At 47.2% G+C, this 14,329-nt stretch overlaps 1 pseudogene; it reads left to right on the forward strand.

Annotated features, from left to right (window-relative positions):
• The first annotated feature begins 12,622 nt into the window (after window positions 1–12,622).
• LOC123057151 (uncharacterized) lies at window positions 12,623–14,056 on the forward strand (annotated as a pseudogene).
• Window positions 14,057–14,329: the final 273 nt, after the last annotated feature.

Raw genomic sequence — 14,329 nt, forward strand, 5'->3', positions numbered from 1 at the left:
GGTGATTGATTTGACACAGCCTGACGAGCCTGTTGTCAACAAGAACAACGATGATGAGGAAGTATGTTTTCATTTATTTGTCTTCATTTATCTCAATTATGCATCTTCATTTTCGTTAACTAAACCTATCACATTATTTCTTTGTTAACCAGAAAACACCTGCCAAGTTAGATGTTGACAAGACAACGGAGTGCGGCACAACACCGGAGAACCCTTGGATTGTAGGTAATTCTCCTCGAGCAGAATCGTCCGACATTAACATTTCTGCAAGTTCTATCGACAGGATGGTGGGTAAGAGCAAGGGGAAAAAGTCTACAGCAACCACAAAAGAAGATGATGTTATATCCGGGAAGCGCCGATGGACTGTTCCCAAGAAATTTGAATCCCCCTTTAAACTTGGCAAGCCCAGCAAGTGAAGCGCTCGTGGTACTAAGCTATCCGGCAACACTACCACAACTAGAGGTACCGTTAGTAGCTATCTTAGTGCTTAATTTACTACTATTTCATGTACTCACCGTTCGTGACGTTCGTAATTTATCATGCAGCTCTGTTTAGTAACAATGACGTGGAAGGCTCTGCTAAGGACGATCTCACACTGGAACTCATTGATGCTGCTGTTACATTTGTGGAGGCAGCTGCTCGGTCTGAGAAGAATATGAATAAAAGAGTTTACTACAATGAACATGGCACCTCCGTGACTGTGGAGAGTATACGACCGGTACTTGAGCATACATGGCTGACGGATGACGTAAGATCTATTACCATGTCCTGCTATTTAAGTGCATAATCTAGGTGTCACCTATGAAAATAAAATGTTCTATTATATTACGCAGATTATCGATGCTTATCAGACACATTTGGCTCTGCGCGTTGGTCATGATCGACACCTCTGTCCAGCCTGGAGGTCCAAATACCTTGTTGATCGTTCTAAGGCACGAGACAACCCTAAACCGTCGACATACAACATGGATAGTGCACTGAGCAGAGCTGGAGCAGTACGTAGGGTTCTGGACGAGTATACCGTCCGTGATAAGGTATGATATGTTCTTACTAGTTCATTAACACTCATTTCAACAAGCATAATTGCATCTGATTACAAATGTGTTCCACATTTTAGTCATTTATCCCGTTGAACATAGGCAATACACACTGGATCACCGTGGTGATGCACAACCGCAAAAAAGAATTCCGAGTTTTTGATTCGCTCTATCCTCTCGAGTTCTCTCTCGACACTGTGAAAGCACTGGTACTCTCCCCAACATTGAGCATTCTTCATATGAAATATCATATGGTTTCTCACTACTACTTTCTTTCAAAATAGCGACTAGCAATAGCAATTGATATGGAAGAGGCAAACCGTATTACACCTGGCAAATATCCAGACGTCACTAAGTGGCCTATCTTACCTCAGATCGACATGCCACTACAAGAGGACGGGTGAGTTATGGTTCATCATTTTCTACTTATGAAAGACATGTTCGTGTGCACGATGACTAATGTTTGCATATATATTAGGAACTCTTGTGCCCTTTTTGTGATTGAAGTTATGGAGCATTGGGACGGGGATCGATGGACCACCGATTTTACCCAGGTAATTTATCCTCTCTTTTCATACACTTGTACAATTGTCGTATAATACCAACTTCTATTCATTAAATATTGTTCTAAAAATTGCAGGCCACGGTTAATGCAAGGAGAAGGCGTCTCGTCGCCGAGGTGGTTCTCTCACCTACCAACACGCTCGAATGTGTGAAGAACAAAATCCGCGACATCGCAAAGAAAAGCAAGGCGTGAAGACATCATACATGACTCAAGATTCTAGTTTTAGTCGTTTGTTTTAAGTCCGGAAGCACGTTTCCCGGCATGGACAGCTTTGATTTTCAATCATTCATGTAATAAGCACGATACCATGGATTTTGTGTGGATTTTTGGTCGCTCACACATACTTGTGTATGTGTAATACAGTCAGACTATACGTTTCATACCAATAAATTTTTGCTTCCCTTCATTTGTTCTACCTTAATGTTTTTTGCTGCTGTGTTCATTCTTTTCTTCCATGGAAGAGTAATTCATTTCCTTTTTACTTTTTCATATTTTTTGATTTGATTTGGCATTATTCAACAATAAGAAGAAAAAATGATAAATTCCATTTTGTTTGCCTGAGAATCAACCTCGGCTGTCGTGCCATCCGGTGTGGGATCCCGCGCCCGAGACAACGACAGATCCGGTCCCTGCGCGGGCGACCCAGTCGACGAGTGCCAGTTGGCGCGGGGCGACGCGCCAGGTCCGGACCCGCCCGACCGCTCGGTGGAGACAGCCCGCGTGTTGGACGCAGACGGGCCACCCATGGATCCTGCGGTTGGTGGAGTTGGCAGATCCGCCTGGGATCCCGTGCGCATGATTGCGCCGCTTGATCTCTCGGGATCGGCGTCCGCAGGTGGATCTTCCTCGTGTCTTGCGCCAGACTCCCTTGGCGTTGTCTGTTGCTTCAAATCATGTTGCACAGTTTTTTTGCTACATTTTTGTTAGGCTTTTCCTTTTCTACATCATGAAGATCAGGATCAGTAGCACCATCAATCACATGATCAACTACTCTTTCGCCCCCTTGATAAGTACGATTTAGAGCTCCGGTGGAAGCAAAAGAATTTCAGTGCTTAGCCGAGAACCCGCATTAGGATGCAGGTCAAACAAGGGCAAACTATTTCTAAAGTGATATAATTTATTGGTTAATATAATATACTTAGACCTTACACAAATTGGCCACAATGCAGATAGGACTTGATCATTCAGTTCAACAATAAACCACAAAACATACTTCAAATTCATCACAAATCTCCTTCAGCTTCTTGATCTTATCAACGTACCCATGTTTCTGTTTGAGAAAATCTGCAATGATATACTCAAGTTTTTTCTTCTCTTGCTTCAGCTGGTCCCTCTCTCTCATCACTTGGTCTCTCTCTAGCACCACCCGGTCCCGGTCTTTCTCAGCCTTTACCCTCAGGACCTGATGTATATTGGCATAACCATGGTCTGCCATCTTATTCTTCTCCAGCTCCTCTTTGAGATCGCTAAGTGACTATCTTGCATTGCCCAACTGTGTGAGAGCATCCTCCTTATCAGCCACCAGTTTAGCAAAGTCCATTTTGAAAAATCTCAGCTCTTCCTCCGTCCTCCTCTTTTCTCCAATTAACATGCATTTGTCTTCAGCATTCTTAATATTTTGTCTCAGCTTCTCGTCATACATGCTCCATAGTTCTCTCAGGCAGAACTTCGTAGCCACTGACCACTCCGGGTCTACCCATTCCACATAGTTACATTTCACTTCTTCCTACAGTATGAAAAAATATGGTCTCAATCATATATGCACAAATGCAATATAATTACATGCAATGCACTAAAAATATGGTCTCAATCATATAAACACAAAATGTAGCATGCAATGATATACATATATATGTATATGGATCAATTAACTACAAGTATATGCTATTATATGCTAAAACAAATATTAGACCGTGAAAAAGACAACATAAATATGGAATTTGTAAATGCACAAATTAATTGAAATTGTATGCAATTTTGGGCAGATCAATGGATTACCGCGAAGTAAGTCGAGCACGAGGTAATGTAAACATATATTTATAGTATGGAACAACATACCTTCTGACCACAGGCAAGAAAACGTCTGCCATTGTCCAAGGAATCAAAAGCAACAAGCCTGACGCAAGGTTCTCGATGCAGACAACGAGGTGAAAATGGTGGGTTTTTGGTACGAAGTCTATACTATAGACCAAAGTGAGCTGGTATCTTCCATATCTAAATGGTGGTGAACCAAAGGAGTGAAAAAAATTAATTATGACCACACATAATTACATCTTCTATATCTAAACAACTAGCCACCACTAACCTATTTCTCTTAACATGCAAGTTTGCCACCTCATCATTCAACATGTATGGAGAAAGGTCCACTACAACATGCAAAAAAAGATTCCCGCAACAACATATACATGTTACACGTAAGCATTTCTCTATAAATATATTACAAAACATTCCCGCAACAACATGTCGGGTATCGTCTAGTTTTCTAATATAATATAACTAGAGTGGACAACACAAAAGATGACATCATTACAATGGCTAAAATGCTATCCATTTTCCATGATTAAATTCCCTAGTGACCGCCTCCTGTTTAGTCCATATATGCTACAAGCACTATCTCAAGGTAGTAGCCTCTTGCAATATTATATATCATGTATCATGTATGCAGTAACACATTGTAAACACCTCACTATTAGATCACTGGATTCATCCTAACATAACTCTAGCAACTGTTGTACTCTTCTTCGCCCACCACGCTTCTGCACACGATAACAGGAAAAGTTAATGAATGACAAATTAAAAACAATTATAACCTACAATGCGTACAAAAACTTACTTCTTATTTAGTTTGCATTTCTTGCTGCGTTTAGTGTGCCCTAGCAATTTGCATGCACCACACCTGATTCTGATCTCGTCGTACGAAAGTGGCGTACCATTTTTCGACATAGGGCGGTTCTCATCTACCTTAGTTGCACCTTTCGTTGATACTTTAATAGGATCTTGAACTTCAAGTATGTTGCCTTCACCATCGTCTACATATTCAATTGCACAAATACTAAGATCAGCCGTTTTCTTACTCAAATTTTCCTTTAGCTGATCATACTCATGGCTCTTAGCTATCACGGTCTTCAAACTCTCCTGTAACTGATCCCACAAAGCTGGGTGTTTGCATGCTGCATGCATAGCTTCTGAAGCCAACACACTGACCTGGCTATATTTCATTCTTTCAGCTGCTCCAGTCCATCCAAATCCCAACAGATCACTTGTGCGCCTCGCGGGCAGTCCCAACCTTGCATCTTTCGTGAACCGCACAAGAACTAAACACTTTGGTATTTCAGATATATTCAAGTACTTCAGTACATGGAATATGTGCTTGCAAGGTAGACCCTTTTGAATCATTCTTCTGCAGCTGCACCTTATAGTTTCTACGGAATTTACTGGAGTGTACTCCACCCAAAAACGGCTCTTCCGGTTATTCTTCCAGGCCACGATGTACTGTTGTGATCCGTCTCCGAGCTTTATTTCTACAATCTCCATGCCGCCAATTTTCCTAAGATCAGCTTGCAACATATAGAAGTTTGCTGGAGTGAATACGTGAGAAGCAGCTATCTCAAGTTCCCTCGAGCTAGTAACTGCCACCGGTACACTCTGTGAGGCCGTGCAATCATCTCGTGCCTCATTCTCACGCATACGTACAACGCGTTCTCATAGTGCAAAGTCATATCCACCAGGGTCATTTCACCGTCTAGGTGGAGGTGAAGGCATGAGTTTAGACTTTCACTCCTCTGGTTGCTTTTCATGCCAAGCCAAAAACCCTCTGTCAGATAAGCCGCGGCCCATAGTCTCCTCTTCTTATACATCCGTCTCAACCATGTTACTATTTTTTCCGACTGCCATCTTTTGGAAAACGCGTGTCATCTCTCCTCAAACGTGGCCGTGGACGTGTTGTAGTACAGAAGAGTTCGGAACTCCTTCAAGGACTTGTGACTGAGGTGAATCTTCATATTTTTTTTCTATATGCCACGTACATATACGGTGCCACACGTCTGGCAAGACTTGGCGAATTGCCTTGATCATCGCAGCGTCGGCGTCCGTGATAACACTATTCGGCATCTTTTGACACATGGACCTCAAAAAAGTCTCCAGCAGCCACACATATGTCTCTTCGGTCTTGTCCGAAACTATGGCACAAGCAAAAACAGTGGTCTTCCGGTGATGGTTAAGACCAACAAAGGGTATGAATGGCATACCATACCGGTTCATCTTGTACGTGCTATCAAATACAAGCACGTCACCGAAGTCCTCATAGTCACGACGAGACTGGGAGTCACACCAGAACATCCTATTCATATGTCCTTCCTTGTCTAGCTTGTACTCGAAAAAGAAGCTAGGATCCCTCTGTTTCCTACTGGCCATGATGCCTATGACTGTGGAAGCATCACCTTTTGAAAGCAGCTTCCTCTTCTCCCTGGCGCAAAGGTTGTATATTTCACGCCTGGTAAAACCAACACCGCCATACCATACATGTTTGCTGATGAACGAACCCATCATGTCGTGAATTCTAATCCCTGCAGCTCCCATGGGCAGTATCTCAGCTCTTTGGTACTCTTTGATTTTTCTGTGGGACCAAAGAAAAGGTACCTCGTTCGGTCCTGCCAAGATATGGCTATGCTTGTCCTCAAAACTATCAACATACCAAACCCCATGCTTTTGGTCAAGCTTCACGGTCAGGTGCGCTTTGCAGTGGCAGCGTGTCTTGGGTCGGAACCTACGGCTGTGTCATTCCTCGGTTAGCAACCTGCTATCACGTTTTCCTTGTCTGGAACAAACAAACCGCCTGTAACGCATATGACGTGACTCGGTTTTGGTATACTTGACCCTATTCTTTCTAATGCTGAAACCATTTTCTCTAGCATAGCTGTTGTAAAAATCATACGCAGCCTCATGAGACGTAAAAGTCTTTTGTATTATCTGCATGAACATATCCCTCTTATCATCTGCACTAGCAGTATCTTGGACATTCTTTTTCCCCTCAACTTCTGTCACCTACACAATCATAACATAGCCATGAAAACAGTTTTCTATGGTATAACATTACTTCCATACAACATTCATTACATACATACCTCACTCATGATGACCGACGATTGCGACTCCCCAGAATCAGGTGCAGCTAATGATTCGACATCAAGGCATGTCTCCGCGTCGGATTCACCGTAATAGTCGTATGCATTATGACATTCGGAAATGAGCTGAAAAATATAACACAAATACATAAGTACTTATAATATAATATTCCAGGATTTATTCAACTTGCATGCATGCCAACAAAAAATTCCACTTCCATACCTGACTAATGTAATCTTCATTCGAGATCTCCGAGTTGTTTTCCTCACCATCATCATGCTCATTGTTTTTCTGACCATCATCATGTTCATCCATCTATAAATTTTCAAAATATAATATTGTCGGATGCCACCAAAAAATTACAACATGATAATGCGACTCACATTAAGATCTTCCAATACGTTCCCATTCTCTGACCCATCTCCACGATCTGAATTTTCATCATCTGACCAATCTTCTATCCAGTCTTTCCTCACTTCTCCAAACTCCATGTCATTCATCATATCAGTTAACTCATCGTCCGCCATTTCCTACAACAATTAATATGTATCATCGCATGTGCAAACATTATCAATGCTGACATATATAACACCTAGCGCACGATCACATATGTTAAATAAACTACCCCAACCGGAGAGCGCCCCAACCGAGGGCGTTCAGGGCGTTCAGATCGTGCACACAACCGACGCCAACGACCTCTGATCGCCCATGGATCCTCCCCCTCTCCACACTGAGCGGCGTTAAGGTACGTCCCACGAATCCAGTACGTGATCACTTTGGATCGCGAGAAGCTGCGCTACCCGTGATAACATGCGCCGCCGGATTCCTAGCCCACGGCACCAGTCGTGATTACTTTGGATCGTCGGATACCTAGTTAAGCCGCCGCATCAAATAACGGAGCCGTCGTGCACACAACGGACGGCAACCGACGCTAGGTTAACCCTAGAAAGAAGAAACCCACTTTAGCTCACGTGATCATTGTGTATATCATGACGAGCAGCACTACCAGAACAAGATCTGCGATGGCTTGGACCGCCAGAAAGCTAGGTTACCCGCCCCGCTAGGTTAACCACTACGACAAAAACAGCGGCAGTTCGTTTGATGTTGCCGCGAGCGAGACAAACGTGTGGAAACGAGATGCGGTACCTGCGAGCGCTGGAGGTTGACGACGGTGCCGCGCGCGCTCTCGGACGAGATCGCCGGCGATAAGATCGCCGCCGCCGATATTCCTAAAGAACCTCACCAGAATGATGGAGGAGCTGCGTGAATGATGGAGCTGCGTGATTGATTGAGCTGCGTGAACGATGGATCGGCCGTCGGCAGGTCCTACCTGGTCATGGGGTCGTGTCATCCTTTTTTTTTTCAGGATGTCACCGTATACATATGTATGGGTCATATGGGTTATACGGGGCTTGGATATGGGCTACGGGGCTTTGATATGGGCAGAGGCAGGCCGGAGAAAAAAATAGATGGCGGGGGTCAAGAATTCCCCTAGGAAATTGAGTTAGGGGGGTGCACCGGAGCAAGGCTCATCAGTTCAATGTTGAACTACATCTTGTTCTTATCTACGGGACGATTGAATCAAATCACATGACAAAAATTGGGAGTTTGGACGTGCTACTACTATCTCTATGTGTTTTAATAATCATGTTTTGTGATGCCATTTTTCTGTTGGGATCCTAGCTAGCTACCTAGCTTGCATCCCCAGTTTGCAAATCATGTTTTCTTCTGCATGCAGTACATAGTCAGCAGCGTGCCTGATTATCTACTGTAATGTTGATCTGCATCTTATTAGTGTCCTAGTAGGACAACCGGATTGAATCGAATTGCTGCGCGCAATGGATGTCAAATTTGTGATTTTGGGCACGCTATGTTTGATCATGTTATGTCATGTCATTAGCTCCAATTCTAGGATTGCTATCAATCTTGCATAATGATACGTCCATGATGATGATGCCCGGTTTGTGAGTATTCACCAGAAAGGCATAACAGTGATTCTCTTCTGGTCAATTTTTTCTTCTTCTGAAATGATGAAGAGATGATCGACAGTCACAAAGAAACTCATGGACTGCATCGTACTTCCTCCGTCCCACATTATAGGACATTTTTGCAAGTTATATTAGCTTGCAAAAACGTCCTATATTGTGAGACTGGGGGAGTAAATGCTAGTTGGTTATATGGGACAATGCATGAGGCATAGTGTGCTAGTTGTCCCTTCTCTTGCATGTTTGGTGATTTTCTGCCTCATTTTAGTTATTTTTGTGCCAAAAAGAGAGCACATCCATCCCAACCTGTGCGGTCTGCACATCCAGCAACCCCCAAAAAAAATTAGTTATTTTTGTATGTAATCTTGTCCCTACTTGCTCGAAACGAATCTATGGAAGTTCTTGGCGATAAAAGGACAAGGTCTCTAGTGATTCCTGCGTGACTAGTTATTTGTTTTAAATATTTAGTTTAAGATTCGAAGTTTGCAAATACATGTCTTTTGTTTATGTTCCCTAATCTCTACTTCTAATGGAGCAGTTCGTACCTTGTTTAGTTCGTTCGTTACTCCTCCCATCGATCGAAGAAACAACCCCTCTTCGATATGGTTTTTCTTCCACCGATATTTTTACCATACAAACCATCGGTTTTATAGCCCACCATCTCTTGCCAAAAATAAGGAGGCAATCAGATTTGGAAAGGATCGTGCGTAAGAGATTTGGAAAGAATCATGTGTGAGACATGGGCAAAAAAATACTAGGTGTAGACGCAATCGCACTCTTCCTACAAGGAGATCTCGTTTTGATTTTCCTAGAAGTAGCACTACCCTGACTAACAGTGATAACAACACTACTAGATCGTTCCTTAACTTAACTATAGTCAAGGAAATATAAACCCTAGGCCAAGAGACCGTAACCCACGAACAACCCAATGCATTCATAAGGCATGATTGCGTGGCAAATCTGAGTAATATGACCAAGCTTAATACATTGCTTGCACCTGATCATAGGGCAATCAACATGTAAGTGCCCATGAATACCACATTTCATGCAATGGTTGAACTTATCTTGAGAAGGATCTTGAAGGTTCCTCTGTGGCACCAGTTGCTCTGTTGCGTTCCGAGAATATGGCCGCCGACAAGAGCATCATTCCAGTACACTACTCTCCTTGCATACACCTCATAGGCCATCTTGTCTCATTGCTCGCTGATGGGAGCTGAACCAAAATTAGCAGAGTTTTGGAAAGATCCTTCCGGAGCCTCGCGCTACCAGTCATAATTGTGCCACTGGGCCCAATTTGATTTATATCTTCCCATCTGACACCCCTACGTTCTCGCGCGGCCTGATGCCCACGTCGTCGCCTTCACCTTCACCATAGGAGTACTTCACCTTGATAGTCCATTGATCTCGATGGCGGTGGTGGAGTAGGAGACATATATTTGGCTACTTCTGCAATGGAACAAGGATCACTTGCAACCTTGCGCGGCCAAAACCCAAAGGATTCAGTGGTGCGAGGAACATAAGCCAAAGCTCAGGCCAACTCCACCGCGCGACCCCAAACAGACGTCCGGATTGGTCGGATTTTGTCCCTTTCGGACGTCGATGGATTCGCCCGTGTCCGGCTTTGTCAGATGGGGCGTGCGTGCGCCCACCGCGTGGCCACACCCCAAATCGTGTCCGGGGTGGACATGAATAAAAAATATATAAAAACTAGAATGAAATAAGTAAAAAAGTAAATAAACGCATTTAAAAAAACATAAAACATATATAGGGGTCGGCCACAAAACGGCCCAGTTTCCACGGCCACTTAAAAGGCCCAGTTTCATAATTAACATATAAAAAAACGCCTCCCGCCCGCTCCTGCCGCGCCCGTCGGTGCCGCGGCCGTCGCCGTCTTCACTAGCCGTCGGTGTCGTCGTCGTCGCTGACGAGGTCGACGTAGGCCGGCGGCGTCCATAAATGGGCCGGCGGTGCGTGGTAGACGGGGGCTGGCTGGACGGCCGGAGGTGCCTGCACCACCTCCTCCCGGGGCGACGCCTCCCGCTCCGGTGACCGCGGCGGAGTGGGGCACCAGTCCACGCCCACGCCGGCAGCCATCTCCGGAGCAATGCAGGACCAGCCCCACCCCTGGCCCAGCAGCTGCTGGAACGCCGCCGGCAACGCCTCCTCCGTCGTCTCCTCTGTGACGGCCGCCATCTCCGGGAAGGCGACGTCCCCGACGGCGGAGAGGGCCATGGTCTCCTCCAGGCCGTGCCACTGCCGCTCGTCGTGCGTGTTCATGGAGTCGTCCATGACACGCTGCAGGAGACGGGCCTCCTCCTCCGCTGTCATGCGAGGAGGGGGAGGTGGCGACGGTGACGATGAAGGCGACGGCGTGGGTGTCAGGCCGCGCACCCGGGTACGCTCCCGCTCCTGTCGTGGCCGCCGCGGCCCCGTCGAGGTGCCGGCGAAGAACGACGCGCGCCTAGTGTCGTGCTCGTCACGAAATCAGGTGTCCCAGAGCCCGGAGTCGGGGGCGTACCTGGGGTCGTAGATGAGGTCGTCGGGGAGGAGGCGGCACACCGACGACCGGACGTAATGCCGGTCGCGCTCGTCGGTGGACGTGGGCGCGATGGAGAAGGCGGGCGGCGCGGGGGCCCGGCGTGGTGGCGATGGCGAACCACGGTGGCGTCCCGACGAGGAACCAGCCTTGCGGTCGTGCTTGCCTTTGCGGCCCATGGCTGCGGGCGGCCGGCCGGCGAGGTGTTGGCTAGGATTTGTGACTCGGGACTATCGGGTTTCGAGGAGGCCGCAGGATGGCGTGGGGCAGTGTGGACGATGACCCGTCCATACTTCCCACTTAAAGAAGGACGGCGACCCTTCAACGTGCGGACGACAGGTGGGGCCGCCCGCTCGTGTGCATTTATGTGGGCGGGTGGGAGGTAAGTGGCCGCCTGCCACACGGCCCCGACGCGGACGAGACGCGCGTTCGTTTGGTGTCCGTCGTGACCCAAACCCGGCGCAAGTTTGCGCTCGAAATGGGTCGACCCGGACACAAAACGGATAAGATGGGTCCGGGTCGCCTCCTTTGTCCGTTTTACCCCAAACGGACGGGGCCGAACAGGATAGGGTCGCGCGGTGGAGTTGGCCTAACGGTGTTTCTCATTTGGACCCTCTTCATCTTCTTGAACAGGCCACTCTATGCCCCTAGGTGTGTCTCTTTTCGCGTGCGTTTTTTTGGCACCAAGAAGAATGTAGATCCAATTTTTTTTTCAGAATCATGTAGTAGATCCAAATTTTGTTAGAAAAAACATGTCACCTTGCTTGGAATCAATTGTTCATTGTATGGCCTAGCATTTTCAAATTTCGAAAACGCACCACCCTTTGTCCTTGTGGATGGATGAGCATGACCCCGGTCAAAAGCTGTCAAACGTGTGCCCACCCAGCAGGATCCTCCGTCCTCTTCAATAGACCGGTCGACACGTGCCCCCCACCCCCCTCCGTCCTCTTTTCACCTCCGCCTCGTCAGCTAAGGGCATGTACAATGCATAGCCTCATGGTGATGCCTCGCATGCCATGTAGGATCGGATATGACGTAAAGTAGGTTCGGATAGGGAAGCGGGATCCTTTCCAGTAGGCTGGTGCTTGAAGAGAAAAAGTGTGATTCGGTGACAAAAGCTGAAAAGATTGGAGTGAAAAGTAGAGATACATGTGTAGTAGTCTTTATTTTTATTTTTTTTAATGAGGTCCATTAGTGGTAGCTTGCATTGGGGAGAAAAAATAGATATAGGTGTCTTAAATTACTTTTTATCATGGGACATATGTATCCATATGCCATCATTGTACATGCCCTAAAGCTCCAACCTTTCTATGGTCTCCTTCCTTCCTTCTCAATAAGGCCCACCTCCGGCGAGCGAGCGAGAGAGAGCGCGGCCATGGCGGGAAAGGGGAGCAAGAAGGACATCGAATCCGTCCTCATGCAGGCCATGCTGGCCGCCAAGACGGTGCGGGCGCAGCGCGACCGCCTCCTGCAGCTCCAGCAGCGCCTGCAGGACCTCCAGGCCGACGCCACCCCCGCCGTCGTTGAGGCGGACGCGGACGCGGACGCCAAGCTCAGGGAGCTCGCCTCCAACCTCTTCAAGGTCTACTACATCGGCCTGGAGGCCGGCGCCCGCATCCTCACGACCTGCGTCCACCTCGCCGCGGAGAAGGGCATTCGCTTCTCCCCGCCCAACCTGGCTTTCGCAGTCATGCCGGACGAGCAGCTCCACGACGCGCTGCTCGCGCAGCAGTTCCCGGCCCGCCCCAGCCCATCGACCGCGTCATGGTCGCCGTCTTGGCCATCAAGCTGCTGGAGGAGCACCTCCTCCCGCGCTGCGTCAAGTGCCTCATCGGCGGCGAGGCCCCCGTCCCCGGCAAGAACGCCGACTCCTCCTCGCCCGACAGCAGCCCCGACAGGGACGACAACCCGGTCGCCGCCGCCTCCGAGGCCCTCGCCAAGGTTGACCTCTCCGACGACCCGGACGCCACCGCCACCGCCAAGTCCGGCTCCAGCAAGCCCCGTCAGGCAGCCAGAGGCGGCGGCGGCGACGTGGGCAAGTCGCTCGACTACCTGTACCGCGCAAACAGGATCGCGGGCCTCGCCGTGAAGCACATCGACGTCGCCGTCGCGGTCGCCGTCCTCTCCCGCTTCATGGACCCCAAGAAGCTCGCCAGCCTCGCCGAGTTCTGCGACGACCACGCCTACATCTCCGAGGTCTGTCCAAACTCTCCAAACCTTTGCTCTTTTCGTCTCCTTCCTCCTAGTCCTAGATGAAAATGATGAATCCATGGATGGATCTGACGGTCGAATCCATTGGTTCGCTTGCTGCAGGAGGGTTTCTATGATTCTATCTAGCATCCAATTGACTACTTCACCTCATCGATCAAGCCATGCTCTCCTTATCAGTCTTCTCTTTAACTTACCAATCCAGACAGACAGGCCTGTGGTTTCAGTTCAGTTTGGTCAGATTTATCTGCTGCCGTGCTCTTCTATTTGTGCTCAATTCATTCATGGACGGCCGTGGCTATCTATCTTAGCTTCATCATATCAATTAGGGGTAATCAATGTAGTACTGTGATCATGTTGATCTGCATCTCATCTTATCTGTGGGACAAATGATCGAATCGAATCTCAGGAGATATCTTAATTAGCTTCATGTATCGTAGTAGTTCGAATGTCGTAGCTGCATCTTGTTCGTGGAAGATGGAATCGAATCGCATGACAAAATTGGGATTTTGGACGTGCTACTACTATGTGTTTTAGTAATCATGTTCTCTAATGCCATTTTTCTGTTCAGATCCTAGCTGCTTGCATCCCCAGTTTGTGAATCATGTTTTCTTGAATGTGGCGTAACAACATTCTAGTGTGTTTGGCAATCCTCCTACACGCCTTTTTTTAGCCGAATCGTCCTGAATGCTGGTTTATCTGGGAAAGTTTGCTTGAAGTCCCTGTTATCCAGAATGTTTGGCGGCCTTCTTCTTAATGTCATTATGTGTGTTGTTCTGATGTCCCTACTCCTTCTTTTGAATCATTATATTGAAGATGGAAGTATAGAACCAGCATACATGATCTGGAACCTTTTGATTTCAGTTGCATTGCT

Source organism: Triticum aestivum, chromosome 3A (genome assembly GCF_018294505.1).
Source record: "Triticum aestivum cultivar Chinese Spring chromosome 3A, IWGSC CS RefSeq v2.1, whole genome shotgun sequence".
Lineage (NCBI taxonomy): Eukaryota > Viridiplantae > Streptophyta > Magnoliopsida > Poales > Poaceae > Triticum > Triticum aestivum.